This window comes from Triturus cristatus, chromosome 8 (assembly GCF_964204655.1).
Source record: "Triturus cristatus chromosome 8, aTriCri1.1, whole genome shotgun sequence".
Taxonomy (NCBI): Eukaryota; Metazoa; Chordata; class Amphibia; order Caudata; family Salamandridae; genus Triturus; species Triturus cristatus.
Window position 1 is genome coordinate 2,856,540 of NC_140591.1, and position 16,396 is coordinate 2,872,935.

The 16,396-nt window shown below is 46.7% G+C and overlaps 1 protein-coding gene and 1 long non-coding RNA gene across 4 annotated transcripts in view; one reads left to right on the forward strand and one right to left on the reverse strand.

Moving 5' to 3' along the window:
- LOC146799814 (uncharacterized) overlaps positions 1-10,760 on the reverse strand; it is an 86,615-nt gene extending 75,855 nt beyond the window's left edge. For all 3 annotated transcript variants that reach the window (XR_014967588.1, XR_014967587.1, XM_085620696.1), the window contains exon 1: positions 10,589-10,760. The gene's annotated coding sequence lies outside the window, so the exon portion shown is untranslated. The remainder of the gene's footprint in view (positions 1-10,588) is intronic.
- A 50-nt stretch (positions 10,761-10,810) lies between these two features.
- Positions 10,811-16,396, forward strand: part of LOC146799815 (uncharacterized) — a 49,556-nt gene continuing 43,970 nt past the window's right edge. The window contains exon 1 of the long non-coding RNA XR_014967589.1: positions 10,811-11,118. This is a non-coding gene — a long non-coding RNA (uncharacterized LOC146799815). The remainder of the gene's footprint in view (positions 11,119-16,396) is intronic.

The following is a 16,396-nucleotide window of genomic DNA, read 5'->3' on the forward strand; positions in this document are numbered from 1 at the left end:
TTTCTAACCGGCTGCTAGATTTAATGTCAAAGAACAAGTCAGTTAAGCAGCCATGTCGTGTCTTCATAAACTTCTTCTGTTCTACCCAAGCCCAAAACTGTAGTTTTAGTGTATCCCTAGAGTATGTGGGAGGGTGACCTTCTAGCTCCTTAGGCACACCTATGTCCGCCCGGATGGTATTTATATAGTTGATCCACCCAATTTTATGGTTTGCGTCCAGGGCAGAGACTTCATTAAAAGCAGCTGCATCGGACATCAGCTCTGGAGCTGTAACTAATCTGTGCCAAAAAAGCGAGGGGCGCAGGCTCACCAGATCATTGATAGACTAGACACCCACATCGAGTTTCAAGGGGCGTAGGCTCACCAGATCATTGATAGACTTGACACCCATATCGAGTTTCAAGGGAAGGAGGGGAGTGCTCTGAGGGAGTGATAATAGGCTTCTAAGAAACTTATTTTCAATTATCGAGACGATGTTAACATTTATAGTGCCCCACAGACGGGCTCCATAGAGTACACTGCTTACTACCTTACAGATATACAGCTTCAGTGCAGGGGCTACAGGCCTAGTATACGAGAGACAATGCTCCTGTCGCAGAGCCCCAGTTAGGGATGCCCTCTCTAGATGTTTCTTCCATGATGCCCTCTCTAGATGTTTCTTCCATGCCATTCCCTCAGATAACTTAAATCCCAAATAATCAAAGGAGCTCACTCGTTCGAGCGGGACATTATCAAGAACCAAGTTACCCTTAAAGGATTTGTGAGGATTTAACATCATCAACTTAGTTTTAGTTGTGTTGCTGACCAAACTCCTCTTGTCACAAAAGTTCTTAAAGCAAATTAAAAGTTTCTGTAAGCCCGTGGGGGTTTTGGACACTAAAAGAGTGTTGTCTGCAAACAACAAAGTAGCTATTTTATGATTAGCCAGCGATGGGGCATCAGCCGGGGTAGAGCACAAGAGATCAGCCACCTGATTTACATATAGGGAGAAGAGGGTGGGGGCCAGGACGCACCCTTGGTGCACCCCCAACAGATTTTAAATGGCACAGTGTTTTGGCCCTTGTTTCCCCACCTTACACAGGCAAAGTTATCATCGTGCAACCTAATGAGTGGCTCTAAAAGTTCCAGAGGCATACCCATGTCCCGAAGGACCTGCCAGAGCAGGTCCCTGGGAACTAGTTTGAAAGCTGTTTTCAGGTCAATAAAGGCAAGATATAAGCTGCCTTTGCCCAACACAACTACCTTCCAATACAGCAAGACGAGGCGAAACGCCTGGTCGATCATGCCGGTCTTCCGCTGAAAGCCCGCCTGGAGTGGGGAAAGGATGTCGTTCTCCTCCATCCAGGTCTGGATTTTAACAAGGAGCGAGCGGCAGAATACCTTCTGGGCACAATCTATCAGGTTAATAGGACGGTAGTTGGCGGGTTTCGACCTGTCCCCTTTCTTGAAAATGGGTACTACCTCTGCCCCCTTCCTGGTGTCCGGAATGCTCCCCCTACTTGAGATGTCATTGGCCAGTCTCATAAAATAGGTTGCCCAGTGTTCCCTATCAGCGCGGAAACGGTCTCCAGGGATGCCATCGGGCCGGGGGCTTTTGCTGGAATAATGGTATCAAGTGAACACCATATCTCCTCCTTAAGTAAGTAAGTGTACAAGCAGGGAGACCCATATCATGGAGCATCTGGGAACTGTCAGTGTGTGGACCATTAGAGTATAACTCACTGAAGTGCTTATGCCATTCAGCGGCCGGAATGTTATTTGCCAAGGGAGGTGAATGTTCAAAGTTTTGTTTGGATACCAAAGACCAAAACGTCCGGCAATCGGGATGCCCAATGGCCTCTCCTAACTCCTCCCATCTCCTCTCATCCCATTCTTTTTTTGCTTTACACTGTGCCTGTTTGTAGTCTTTCCTAGCCTTCCGAATACTAGTAGGCTCTCGATTTTTAATGGCAACAGTCAAACTGCCTCTCAGGGTCCTGCACTCTTTGTTGAACCATGAATCTCTCCCCAAGGGTCTTCCCTGGGATAACCTCATTTTTTTGTTTGGAGTCTGAAAAAAACAAGCCAGATGGTCAAAGAATTCCTTGTGGAGGATGCTATAACTACTCTGGTTAGATGGGTCTGTGGTCCCTGGTGCTAGGATCGCTAGGGGCTTAGTAAGGGCATCCTTAATCAGTTCAATCTTTAATTCATCTGCCAATACCGCAGGCCATTTGAGACGACGCTTATCGCTTGTAGGTATTGAGGATGTTGTGCTTAGTGGTATCGGCGACTCTCTCCCAACACCACCCCAGGGATTTTGGATAGACAGGATAAGGGGGTTATGATCGCTGTCACGCGATGGAATTATGGCCATATCCGGTATCAACGGCCAAAGTGTGAGGTCCACTAGTAAACAGTCAATCCTACTTGACCCATTTGGCCCCACAAAGGTCATTCCTCCTCCTCTATCTGAAATTGTTCTTCCATTAGCAGCCCTTGACCTATATTCTAAGGTTAGCGCATTGAGCTGAAGTGCAGCCTGCGACCATTTTTTAATTGGCGTGAGTTCCAGTGGGGGTACCCCCCAGAGCTTATCCTCCGCATTCACATCATTATCCTCTGCCCAGTCGAGGGGTTCAAAAGTTACATTGAAATCCCCACCAACTATAAGAGGGTAGCTATCAACCCTAACTTCCAATAAATTATCCAGGGACTGAAGTGTTGGGGAGCTGCCGCCTCTGGTACTCCTAGCATATACATTATATATGTCAACCGTTTTGCCCTTACCATTGGCTATCCTGATCCCAAGGATATCTGGGCTGTTCGTAGCCGGCTCTTTGACGTCACAATTTACCGCCAAGTTTACAAATATGAGCAGCCCTCCTGAGGGCTGGCCATGTTTAGATGGAATAGCTGGTCTATGAAAGGTCATAAAACCTGGTATAAACACGGGCGACAGGCTCCAGGTTTGTTGGAGTAAGCAGATCTCAGTCTGTGCAATGAGTTCTAGCAGGTGCGGGTGGTCAAGCATCCTTCTTACACCTGCCGTGTTCCATGACGTAATTCCTAACACTTGCCCACTACCTTGTGGAGTGGAAACCAAGGGAAGTGTAGAGGCATTCAATTTGGGCAGTGCTTGGTAGTCAATAACTGGATCTGGGCAACTAGCCCGGGTATGATCGTTCATCACTGGAGACGAGTCAATGGCTAAAGCCAATGGTGTGAGACATGGGATACGCTCTTGCTCTCTGTATGTCACAATAAGATCAGGGAGTACACAGTCGATGGTGGTCATAGGGCTGCTAATAGGTTTGCATTGGGGGAGCTTATTTGAGGTCAGAGTTAGTCAATCAACCTGGGATACCGATGAAATAGAAGGGTCCCCAATAAGCAAGCACGTGTTTCCTGCTTGGGCAGGTGTTAGAGGGGTGCTTAGTCTCAGCCTAATTTTCGTGGCAGGGTTTGGATGGAATCTAATCTCCAAAGCAATCAGATCGTGCACCAGATGTTCGGACGCTAGTCTTAGCTCAATCACGTCATCTGAATTTGAGTGTGAAGAGTGCCTTTTAGCATATACAATGTCATCTCTGATAACTGACCTACACCCCCTAGTGAGCCTCAACCAGCGTATGGCCTTATTTTTTAATACATCAATGTTCTCATACTTCATTTGCTGTGAATCTACTTTGGTAACATTAGTCATGTAGATTGGGAATGCTAATGGGCTGCTCTGCTTATGATGTAAAGCTAAGGGAGACTGGCGAGGTAAGGACACCCCATTAAATCTTGTGGCCATATTCGGTGCAGATAACCCTGACATTGGCCCGTGACCAACTCGATCCTGTGGCAGACCCATACTAGTCCTACAATGCTCGACATTTGGCCTACATGACTCCAAGGATAGACCTTTGAAAGCTCTTGTACTACGAGTTTGTCGATGGTCAGTAGGGAGGGGCAAAGCATTGCAATCCAATTGCTTCCCAATAAATGCTAAAGGTTCCTTACTAGGGACGGCACTGGAGGATACAGAAGATGATTGTAGTGACGGAGATGGTTGGTGTGGATATGATCTAGTGTAGCCATCTAGCCGCTCATGGAGTTTGAATACTAGGGTAGATAGTGCCTCAACACTATTTCTTAAGGCTGCAATTTCCCAGTGAAGATCAAGGTTCAAGGGTGTAGGACCAAGATTTACTTCTCTTTCCCTTTCCCCCTGCAGTTTATTTGAACTCGAGTCGTTATTGTTAGTTGTCAGTCAATCCACTTTATTCGACTAATTAAAATCATAAAAGTACAGTACACAGCATACATAGACAATAAATACAAACAGACAAAATATCACTCTTATAAAATTCATTATATCTAAAATTCTTAAACTTTCTAATTTGCGTATATAATAACAATAGGATTTAGACAGTATTCAACAGCAATTTTCTATTTTTCTTGAGCCTCACAGCAGCAACCAGAAAGCATGCAATGTTAAAAATATCCCAGGGGTTGCTCAGCATCTGTAGATGAAGTAGCGCTGGTCTGACCTGCAGAAAACCCCTTCCTCTCAGGATGGGGATTAAATACTTCATACGAATATCAATATAAAAATGACAAGACATCATAAAATGTAGAGTATCCTGGTGGTCACATTGACAAGGTTCTGCATCCTCAGGTTTACACCACCCCTGGAAGTCACCTAATAAAAAAGGAACCAAAATTGAAACGGAACCTAGTTAGGAGCCAGCGATGGAAGGGCTTATACACTGTTACCAGATATGGTTCAATAAGAATATTAGTTTTTGTTAAAAAATGGGCCCTAACTAAGGGTTTACATAACTCATGTTCTTCCCGTTCCATGGTCAATAAGTTCTTAAAATTCGTTTTCACCCATAACACATCCTCCTTCCGGATCTTTTCAGGGACTTCAAATAGCTCTGGCCGCCCTATTTTAGTTAGCATACATCTAACATAAGACAGCCACTTAATCTTATTGGAGTTATCTAATTTAACACAGTCTCGTAAAATCTGGTGATTCAAAGTCAATTCAGGGTTTAACCAGGTTTTGAGCCACCAGAGCAACGGGGCTGTACTCAAATTATCAGAGACGTAACCTAACCTCAGTTCCTGATGTATGGAGAAAGTTGGGGTAGATTGTGGTACAGACAAAAGGCTACGTAAGAATTTATTTTCCGCTATTTGAATCCCAACCTGCTCTTTAAAACCCCATATAGAGGAGCCATAGGCCGCAATCGCCAGGCACTTTGCTCTATATATTTTTAATATACTCTCAATGGGTCTGGCCCCCAACCGCTGTGCAAACCCTAATAAACCTAAAGAAGATCGGATGATTGCATTCTTTTTAATTTTTTATTGGGGTATCCAAGAAGACCTATCATCAAAAACAACCCCTTACAATAAAAAGATTTAGACTGTCTTGCTCTAAGACCAGTTGACATAATGTGAGACTTTCCAATATTTACTACCAAATCCAACGACTGCATGTGGGCCCCAAAGGCGTCTAAAAGCCGCTGGAGGCCTACCGCAGTACCTGCTAAGAGAACAGCATCATCCGCGTATAGGAGAACCGGGATGGGACAGTCTCCTACACGCGGGATATCCAGGGACGCCATCAATAATGACTTGTCCAGGTCGTTAATAGAAAGTGTAAAAAGCAGGGGCGCCAAGATACACCCCTGACGGACGCCTCTAGCAGATTTAAAAATACTTGTGCGTTTGCCATCCTGCGAAATCCTAACCGAGGCAGTAAGATCTTGATGAAGGTTAGCCATGAAACGCAAAAATTATATCCAAAATAATCGTCAATTAAACAATGCAAATCACAAAGGTGTATATTGAAATCACCTATAAGCAAAACATAAAACAAAGTGGATTGCTTTGCCCTATAAGTTTCTAAAAAGAGTTTCAAATTACTCAAATGTTGGTTCCTAAAATCGTTCTCCCCAGAAATATAAAAATTCACGAGAAGTAGCTTCGGGTAGTTCGAGGAACTTATTTCTACTACCAAGCAATTAAAAGAGTCTAACTCGATCCTTTTTATGGAACCCCCTATTTTCAGAGATAAAAGAAACATGAGACCACCCTTAGCTCTTCCCGCCGGGGCAGGACGGGCAGATAAAAAATAAGAACTGAAACCATCCAACCAAAAGTTATCTCCCCTGTCCCATGCTTCCTGAAAAGCATTTATATCAAATGTTTTTATAAAATCTAGCCAATTAGAATCATCTCTTTTGGACCTTAGGCCCACAATGTTCCAACTAATGATTCTACAATTGATGGGATTTACATCTCCAATGTCACCTACAACAGATGAACAATCCTCTTTCTCCATTAGTCAGTCATTCATAACCATTTGGCTTAGTGGAGAGAATCTATTTGAAAGTGGTAGACCCCCCTCCTTGGACCCTAACATCAGTCCTGGCATTTTTGGAGACAAAACTCCAACCCCACACAGACTTACAGGGCCAGAAACAGAACTTATGGGACGAATCGGGCACAACAATGGCTGAATAGTATTTTCAGGCCTTATCCTAACAGGGGGATAGTTTGCGCTTACTGGTGCATAAAAATAACCCAACGGGACAGCCCTTATACCACCCCCTTTTTGATCAGTAGCGTCCCAGAACAGTCTGTCAACTATATCCGGTTTATTAAAATTAACTACGATACAGTCGCCAGAAACTTGTCTGGGTCGGTTACCCACCCAAGACACCCGTCTAGCCATTATGATGTGATTGGAGATCTCAGAATGACCTGAACAATAATGATTACACCAGTTTTTTGTTTTACGCATCAAACCAGCTGTTGTTTCATTTTCCGGGCAATCTAAGGGTGGAACCCCAACAAGGACGGCAACCAAAGGAGTAGCTTCTGGGGGTAGGTCAATTCTATTGTTGATATGGGATTAGTAATTCTTATGTTGTTCAAGATTCCTCCTTAATGCTGTAGACGGCCCTCTTAATTGCGATTTAACGGCACAGGGGACAACATTAGAAATCCCTTGACTCAGATCATAGAGGGCACCCGACCTATCCCCAAAATTCAGCATTACACCCCCCTCTGGGGATGGCAACAAATGACTGCCTTGATGTTTCCCTCGAGTAATAGGCCTAGTCACTGCTGGAGATGCAGGTAACTGGGCCAAATTAGTGTTAACTTCTGCGGAGCGCAATTTCTCCCTCATACAGGAATCCATAATGATATCTAAACGCTCACATTTTTTCTTCAAGTCAGCCACACAAGAATTTATAGTATCGATTACGTCCTTAGCAATAGTAGTCAACATTGATTCAAATCTGGTACTAAAAATATCCTTGATGAGAGACCGCAGAGTCTGTTGAATGGACTCGTCAACTCCCGGGACCAACTTGGAAGTACTATTCTTAGGACCCTTAAGCCGCTTAGTTACTCTTCTGTTAGAGCATTTTACACCTGCAGACCCCTCCGTAGGGACCCTTTCAGGCTTACCATGAGCCATTGTAAGAGCCCTCTGACAACTATCCACACATTCTGGAGCAACAGTATCAGGAGGCAAAGCATCGCACCTCACATTTGAGCCACTAATCAGTACCACCGGCTCCAGAGGTACGGGGGCAGATGCCAAGGTGACAGTCGCCATAAACCCCTCACCAGGATCTTCACTTGTGCCCAGTCCCGGTTCCTTTTCCGCGTTGGCTATTTCTTTATTCAGGGCACCCACAGCCGAAGTCAGATAAGAAATTATAGAGGGTGAATTTCTAGGTATTTTAGCTTTCAATCCCCCCTGGTCTGAATTACCCAGATGTTTGCGCTTACCCATTAGTACACGTTGGGGGTATGGCCCAGCCCAGCCTCCTACGGACGCCGACGGGTCCGCCCTTGGCACGGGCTTTGCCCGGGCAGCGCCCGGGCACGCCCGCGCACTGCGGGAGAGCCGTGCTGGCTATAAGGGCCTCTGGCGCCCTCTGATGATACCAATCGCCAGCGCTGTGCATGGCCTTCTGGGTGTTGTGGTCCGCTGCCTGGCCTGACCGATCCCTTCACGGCGAGGCAGTGGCCCTGTAGAGCAGCTGGAATCCAACAGCCGTTCCCCTCATGGCAATGAGCAAAACATGGTAAGGGCAGTAGACGTGGTAAAACTTGGCCGTTCCCCTCACGGCAGACTTAAACAAAAATAGCGCATCCCGCGCTGCGGGAGAGCTGCGCTGGCTATAAGGGCCTCTGGCGCCCTCTGATGACACCAATCGCCAGCGCTGTGCAGGGCCTTCTGGGTGTTGTGGTCCGCTGCTTGGCCTGACCGATCCCTTCACGGCAAGGCAGCTGCCCTGTAGAGCAGCTGGAATCCAACAGCCGTTCCCCTCATGGCAATGAGCAAAACAAGGTAAGGGCAGTAGACGTGGTAAAACTTGCCCGTTCCCCTCACAGCAGACTTAAACAAAAAATAGCACGGTATTGTTAGTTAAGTTTGTGCAGGAGTTCATATTGGTGTGCTCTTTGACTGGGAGTGGATCGTCAGCAAGGGGGGCAAATCGATTGCTAAGTGGAAACTCATCGGATATAACGCTATCAGTAGGGCTTGTTTCCCCTTGAGCAGGTAAGGGACTTGGCGCATTACTAGTACACATTTCCACAACTGGGGTCGTTTTCTTCTTCCTTACTGCTTTCTTAAATAGGTTAGGGATATTCCCATAGCCTGCAATAGTAGATCCGGTAGGACTAACGGGACATGGGGTTTTGGTGCATGTGGTTTCCTTGGTGGGGGGTAGGGGGGGGGAGGCAATAGGTACAGGTGTGAGTAGCAAGTCTTGACAGTCTGCAACAATATTCTCTATGCGAGAACATCTTCCTCTGTCACTCCATCGCACCCAGTTCCCTTTGCCAGCGATTGGGTGACGTTTTTTATGTTTTTTCCTAATGGTACCTCCCGTCCCAGTCTCTTTTCTTTTCCCCATTTCACTAATTAAGCAATCCACCTCAGAAGGAGTGTTGCAGACAATGCTGACCACCTGAAACAGCAGTGGCCAAAGACCGTTCAAGAACAGAATAATAGTCCAATATTAAGGTCCAGTACCACTAGAGGTTGCAAAAGTAGTATGATAACAGTACCTTAATGGAAGATGACCCGGGGCTCCGTACATATGATGTTAGGGGGGGTGGCCCGGCCCAGCCTCCTCTGGGCGATGACGGGCAAGAATGGGCCCGCCCTTGGCCCGGGCAAGCCCGCGCGCGTCCCGTGCTGCGGGAACCGGCGTTGTATTTTAAAGCGCCTCCGGGCGCGCCAATTAGCTGTAAATGATTAGCCAGCTGGCGGTTCCTGCCGCAAAGGAACGTGGATCTTGTTGTGCCCCCACCACAGAGCACCGAAAGCAGGACCGGACAATTGCGGGACCCCTTAAAGTGTATTGCAAGGTATTTTAATGAAGATGTTTAAAGAAAATGTATTCCTCTTAAGTCATTTTTTTTATTTTTTTAATCCGAAGTCATGTTTGGATTACATGTACTGTGAGACTTCTTTTCCATTGTTTTTTTAGAAAATAGTTCATAGGATTCAGCAGAAATCACCGAAGTGGTTCGTTTCTTGTTGCATCGCAGCAAAAAAGGAGAGGACTTTTTGCACTGGATACTTATAGCCCCTCGTGTCATTCTAATGTTTTAGAATGTATTACTATTCTAAAAGGGCTGCATGTTGGTGCAGCAATAAAAGCTTATTGCATAATGTGCATAATGTTAGCCTCAGTTATCGAAATAAAGATTCTCTCCGCACATAAATTGGAGAATCACCATTCTCAACTATAAATTTGGTGATTTGACCATTGACCCAAGATTCTAGCATCTTTCCCCTTGTAGGGAGATGGGTCTATAGTTACTTAGATTTAATGGGTCCAGTCTGCTTTTTTGAACAAAAGAAGCACCATTGCCTATTTCCAATTAGTGGGTGCCGTTCTGGTTTCTAGAGAGAGGTTAAACAAATTATTGATCTGTGGATTAAGACAGTTAATTGCTTATTTGATTAAACGCGATGGACAGACATCTAGTAGAGAGCCAGATCTGGATTGTTGAAGGGTCCTGTCAGAATCCTTCAAAGACATCCTTTCAAAAGTGGTCAGCTGTCAAAAGACTAGTGTTAAACCCTTTGTGTGTCAAGGCAGGGCCTTTGTGATGTAGGTAACAGCTTCTCCGCCTTGTTAAGTCAGAGTGGCCAATCCTGCAAACACCTTGCTTCCTTCTCACTGTCTGGGAGCAATACACAAAGATTAGCTGCAAGCTACACTTAGTCATGTGGCCCAGGACATGGCCACCAAAAATGGTTGGGACAAAATGCCAACTTTCTAAAAGTTATCATGCCAGCTACAATGGTTCAGGGAATTAATTAGTGCAAAACAACAAGAACACGGGCACCTCACATTTCTAAATGATGGGGCCGCGTCTTTCAAGCCAATCACCCCTGTTCATGCGACAGGAAAGACTTCTACAAGAGTGGAAAGCAGATTCGGAGGGTCCGCCCCATACAAGAGATCAGGTGATGTGCCCACGATCACAGGGCGCCGAGACTCGAGCCTGGCCCCCCAGGCTGCAGCTCCGGCCGCGAGGCCTCATCTCCTCCGTGGCATGAACTCACCTTGAGTTAGGACCAGGGTTCACATACCGCCCGGGGCCACGAGGGCCCCTCGGGGACTGATGACGGACCGCGGGTCCTGGAGCCTCTTGTGCCGTCGGGTCAGACTCGGACCCTCGCTGGGGTCTCAGAGCAGAGATGACAACACACCCAGGGGGGTCACTTCCGGGTTACTGACGGCAGCACGAGCAGTAGACAAGTAGGCCAGCGCCCTACTTCCGGGTCACTGACGGCAAAGACAGCACCGGGCAGTGCAGCCAAATATGAAGCCAATGCTTTACTTACGAGATACTAATTGCAGAGACAGCACCAGCAGAGGGCGGTGCATTCAAACATGGAAGCCAATGCCTTACTTTCGGGTCACTGAAGGCACCAGCACCAGCACCAGCACAGCACCAGCACAGCACCAGCACCAGCATCAACAGCACCAACAGCAGCAACAGCACCAGCAGCGGAAGCTTCAAGTCCATCCTGCTGCAGACAAGGAAGGGTCCTCTGTCTGTCCCAGCCCTGCCAAGTGCCACGCATCTCGGGTTAGACTAACACTTCTTTAATAATTTGTCCACACCGCCGCAAGGTGTAAGAGTTTCACGAAATGTTTGGAAATAGGCAGGGCTGCGCAGGATGTACAACTGTAATATTACAGCTGAGTGTGTGCCTCAGTCTGCACTGGGCCTCATTACCGCACCAGCAGCTATGGGTCACGCTTGAGACTGAACGAGGCAACTGGTGCGTGTTTGGTTTTATTTCCTGATGACTGAATATTAAGTTATACCCCATGCCTGAGGGACTCTCTCTGCCTCTTGCATCTGGCCCTCTCGGTAGTTGGGCATGATTTTGTTTTGAACATGCCTTACAGAGCTAGTGTGGACCCCACCTACACAGCATGTGAAGTCAATTGCTTATTCTTTAATTTTATCACATTACAGTGACATATCTGTTTTGTTCCGCTTCAGATAAAGTGTCTCTCAAAGTGTCACACATTAAAGCTTGAAATGTCACATAGACACATGAAAATGTCACACATCAGCAAACTGAAAACATGTCAGCTATGCTGTCAATGCAGTCATGTTCAGACCCTCAGAGACAGCACCTCAGGCACCCACTCCACCCCCAGGAAGAGGAGCAAGACTAGAAATGTTTGCACACCTTCCTATTCAGGTGAACGGAGAAAGTTCATAAAAACGAATAGGAACAGTGATATCGAGTTCAATGGGATGGGGTCAAAGAGATGGCTAAAATGGAGTGACAAGATGGCTACATGTCCCTGTGGTGTCAGCAGACACACTTGTGCGGGTAACTACCTGGAACTGTTTTCGCATCACAGGGTCAGCTCTATTTAATCTCACAAGACATGACATTGCAATTTCATGTCTTTTAAACAATTTTTTTAGAGTTTTATATAGCGCAAACTAGACTCGAGACATCGGGTATTAGAGCGCTTTACATGAGCACCAGTTTCGTTACATGAGGACACATTCATTTTTGTTAGGTACGGAAAGAGGGATTTGCCCAGAATCACAGGATGTTGAGCATTGTTGCAAAGACTCGAACCCGGTTCCCCAGCTTCAAGGTCGACCGCTCTAGCCGTAAGGCTACACCCTTCCCCATTTGTTTAATTTATTTTGTACTTCACTGATTTCGTTGCATCGTTTGTCTGTGGCCCAGTACACAGTCAAGCAGTTTTTGTTTTCTAACACGCCTGGCGCTTTTTAGGTCTCGCCTAGCGAATGCAGCGCATGCACTGCTTTCGCTTTGGTGAGACTTGTCGGTTTGGTGCGGAAGGGAGACAAACCATGTGCGCGCACGGACAAGCAATGTGCATGTGCATGGCGTCTCCTCTCTGGGGTCTCCTCTAAAGGGGGACAGGAGATGTGCACACCGTACGCGTGCACATCTCCTGTCCCCCGCGTGAACACAGCGCACGCATGGCACGCTTTCACTTTCCCTAAGGCTGGGTGTGTTTAGCTGGTGAACGAAGACCACCAGATCAAGCAAATCCCTTGATGTGAGGACTACGGTGGTGAACCCGATGGCACCTAACATCGACTGAGCACCCGTTATAACCACTCCATCTCACCAAGTCACCCCCGCCCATGGCTCTGGTATGTTAGCTCTCCGGTGTTTAGTTCTCCGGTAGCCCAAATACTTCCGGATACTGCGCAATTACAGCACGCCTTAGACTTTAATGAACATGAAAGAGGCGCCCTTTCTGCAGCTACCTTGCTTGCACGTTGCTCCATGTTGTTAGGTCATCATTTTTCTAGTATGGGGCTTGTTATCCGGTGTGTCAGTTCAATTACTTTATCCGGCATGCTAGTCCAGCTGGGTCAATAGAAAGAAAACATGACAACTCCACGCACTTTCTCCTGCTACCAAATACAGTCCGCCCATTGCTTCCATGCTCGCTTCACCCTCCCCCTTCCAGCCTAGCCGTCCCTGTCTCTTTGCCCCACAATGTGTCCTGCCAATTATCCTTATGTTTTTCACTCTCCGTGCCTGTCCCTCTGCTTTGCACTCTCTGTGCAACTGTTCTGCTTGGGTTTTCGGATCGGGTGGAACCCGCTCTACAGAGCCCTTCTGACCCAAAACAGAACGTTACCCCCCTCCCTAGGGCCTTTTTACACCTAAATAACCACATATATATGTACCACCTAAGGACAGGGAATTCCTATTATATATTTATACCAAGGTTTCACAGCCTCGCAATCTCAGCAACCACAGTCTCGCGGCCTTAGGCAGACCCAGAATCTCCTACCCATTCGGCAGCGACACACACACACGATCTCGCGACCTCAGTCAGGTCCAGAATCTCCTACCCATTCGGCAGCAACACACAAAGTCTCGCGACCTCAGTCAGGTCCAGAATCTCCTACCCATTCGGCAGCGACACACACACGATCTCGCGGCCTCAGTCAGACCCAGAATCTCCTACCCATTCGGCAGCGACACACACGATCTCGCGACCTCAGTCAGGTCCAGAATCTCCTACCCATTCGGCAGCAACACACAAAGTCTCGCGACCTTAGTCAGGTCCAGAATCTCCTACCCATTCGGCAGCGACACACACACGATCTCGCGGCCTCAGTCAGACCCAGAATCTCCTACCCATTCGGCAGCAACACACAAAGTCTCGCGACCTCCGTCAGGTCCAGAATCTCCTACCCATTCGGCAGCGACACACACACACGATCTCGCGGCCTCAGTCAGACCCAGAATCTCCTACCTACACGGCAGCCTTAGCACGAGCTCATCCTATTATTACTGCGGTACACAACAGGGGAATCGGGGTTACCATATATCAGATCACACAAAGACTATTAGTTGAGCACAACCTGTTCTCTAGTTCGAGGGGCTTGTTTTCCCCCTCATCCAGTTACCACTTACCTGACCAGGATTAACCTCTGTTCATTTTAAGGCAACTCTGACTAAAGAATAGGCTATCCTCCTATACAAAAGTACACAACACATGCTAACGTACAACAAGCTAAATACTTTATTTAAATGCCACATGCACATTCGCAGAATACATTATATATATAGACAACCTGCAAGGAAAGTGAAAAGGTTAAGTTGTATACTCTAAAGAAAAAGGGGTCGACTTCACCTTTATGGTACGTAGCCCGTGCTCAATGGTCATCTAGGTTCCCTTCTCGTCTATGCCTCGGCTTAGCCTGGAAGTCACCCCTCTGCAGTTGTGGGTCTGCTCCCTTCTCCCTCTCCGAGTCACTGGAACCTCGTCCTTATCGGCTACTCTCTCCTCTTTGGATTCAAGTTCATCATCAGTCTTCCCTGGAATAAGTAATAGCTCTTCTGCTAACGGCCAGATGCCGCCTATGGTCTAGAAGCAAGTGCCCTTATCTCACTCAGACTTTCACTAATATAGAAGTGCATTCCCTCATGGAAATTTCCAGCTCGAAACCTGCCGCCCACCAAATTCCTGTACCTCCCCGTACCAAGGACACTTTCCCAGCCGGCCGGCCTGATGTAGTGTCTTCGGCATGAAGAAAAATACAATCCTTCGATAAGGGCCGGCCTGAACCGGTTCTCTCCGAGCGAATAACACCTCATAACTAAAACATCCCCCTCCCTCTGGAAAGGTCCCGGGCTGCCGGAGCAGAAAGAAAGATGGAGTCTCTCCCGTTTGAGGCCTACCAGGCCTGAATTCAACACAGCTCCATGAAACAACCTCACTATAGGGCAAATTATCCTCAAGGCTAACGAATCTATTCCCTAGGCTATGTATATAGGCCCTGAGCTAAGGGTAGGAGCACGGGATGGTGTCACAAGTGTCTAATAGATAGGCCCTACTCACTACTCCAGTCCTTAGACTCGGATGGAAAGAGACTGAAGTCATATGGATTGCCCTGCAACACCGGAAGGCCGGGAAAATCGAGCAGTACATTCCACCCTTGACTTCAGTCTATTATATATATACTAAATGGAACTAACATCTGTGGAAGAATAATATGAAACAAAACTAACTGATCTATGTCTAGTACCAGATGTGCAGAATTGAAGCAGTGAAGGGATACACTGAATAAAACAACAGATGGAAATTAAAACAACAAGAGCAATCAAAATGCCACCTAATGTGTGGCGTAGCATATTCATGTCTGGCAACCAGTTAAAGAGCCAGTCAAACCAGCTCTGATCAATGTGTTTCCTAACTTCATTAGTTAGGTCATGCAATTTATCTATGTGTGCACGAATGGATTGTGTATGATCAGATAAGTTAAAACAGCAGAGGCCTTCAAAGTCCGAGCATCCATGTCCATGTTTAAGCAGAAGATAATCAATGGCTGCTCTATTTTGCAAGATGGCTCTACGTTCACCCTGGGCGTCTAATAGTAAGTCAGATAAGACTGTGGAAGTATGATTAATAGATTTGACCATCCAGCAAGCCATTTTCCCAATGGATTTAGCATTATAAACCGCCAAAGCAGGGACACCAATAATTGAAACAGCTAGACTAAGGTATTCAGACTTGGAATATAAATGCAAAGATGAGTCACAATCCTCCTGTAACGTAGTTGTATCTCGGAGCACACAAGAGTTGGCATTTGGATGTGATGAGAACATAAGTAAACTGAGTCTAGTAATGGCACACGGGCCTCCGGAAATGTTCGCAGGGACATAGGGCCAGGAAGTATTACCACATGAGAAAAGCCATCCGGCAGGTAGCAATATTGCACGATAGTGACTGGGAGTAACTACCAAACTATTGCAAGTCATATTGTTCTGGACTGAAACACATGTGGTCGGTGTCCTCTGGAAACACAGAGTTCGTTCATGAGATGTGAGAACAGTGGCGCCTCTTAACTTGAGACGTAGACATTCAGAAATTGCATTAGGATTACATGTGAGGAAAAAGCATAGATCACCTTGTGTAATGTTATACGTAGTTATTTGGGATTGGATGGGAAGTTGCTCATTCGGCAGTTCAGTACATAAAGGACAATATGCATGGGTAGCAAAATCACCCAGAATAATATTCGGACGAGCCTTTGAAACATTAAAGATGCTTATTAACGTCTCCAGCGAGGCGGGGACAGCAACTAGGCACGTCGCCAAGATATCGTGCACAGATCTCATCGGTGTCAAACAGAAGTGAGGGGCATCAGTTACTCTTTTCGCCAGCAGTGTCCAAAAGTTCGATGACGAGTCCCACGCATTGAAGGAACGCAACACTCTGGTTCCCAATTCATCCCGGGTTAATGGGATCCCTTCTCTCTCTCCGAAGTAGACCGAACGGTGTCCAGTACCGACACATCCTGCAGCAACAATCCAAAGAATGATCTGAAAAAGAAC